We start from the raw sequence: 577 nt of genomic DNA, 5'->3' as shown, positions 1-577 counted from the left end.
GGAGCTGTGACTGCGAGCAAGGTCTCCTCTCACTCCTGTCACTCCTCCAGGGGACCGGCAGGGAGCTGCTGACACCAGCAGTCTCCAGTTAAAAGGACCAGGGCACTCAGACCTGAGCACCTTTAAAAGCTCAGAAAAACACAAGTCTTACGTGTCCCAAGAGATTTTTTTTTTTCCCTGGGTCCCTCTAAGCCACAAACCTCTCTCACCAACAGCTCAATCTATTTCTTGATAGAGGACACAACTGTTAGCATCTGGCTCTGACACCCAGCACACAGCTGGTGGCTTGTGTTCCTCATGAGGGAGGCACCAGCAGAGACAGGCACTGAGGAGCCCCCCCAGGAAACGCCGTCTGCCCCCTTGCAGAAAACACCCCGAGCAGAGGGCGGAGGGAGAAGGACCCTGCCACACCCCGACTGCCCCAGTGGTCCCTGAGAACCAGAGGAGCATCGTGTAACCCCACACCGAATGCTTCTCTTCTCTCCGCCGGCTCCCTTTCGCTCAAGGCAGAGGGACGGGAACGCGGTAACTACACTGAGGTGTCGTACACCCGCTGCCCACCCGCCCACCACCTTCC

At 57.7% G+C, this 577-nt stretch overlaps 1 protein-coding gene across 1 annotated transcript in view; it reads right to left on the bottom strand.

The window, feature by feature from the left end:
* HYOU1 (hypoxia up-regulated 1) overlaps nt 1-577 on the bottom strand; it is a gene marked incomplete at both ends in the record, with an annotated part of 5506 nt that overhangs the window by 442 nt on the left and 4487 nt on the right. The gene's annotated exons all lie outside the window — the stretch shown is intronic.

The sequence above is a fragment of the Buceros rhinoceros genome, unplaced genomic scaffold (genome assembly GCF_000710305.1).
Source record: "Buceros rhinoceros silvestris isolate BGI_N320 unplaced genomic scaffold, ASM71030v1 scaffold24769, whole genome shotgun sequence".
NCBI lineage: Eukaryota > Metazoa > Chordata > Aves > Bucerotiformes > Bucerotidae > Buceros > Buceros rhinoceros.
Note: the sequence above shows the minus strand (reverse complement) of the source record. Positions and strands in the feature narration are given on the sequence as shown.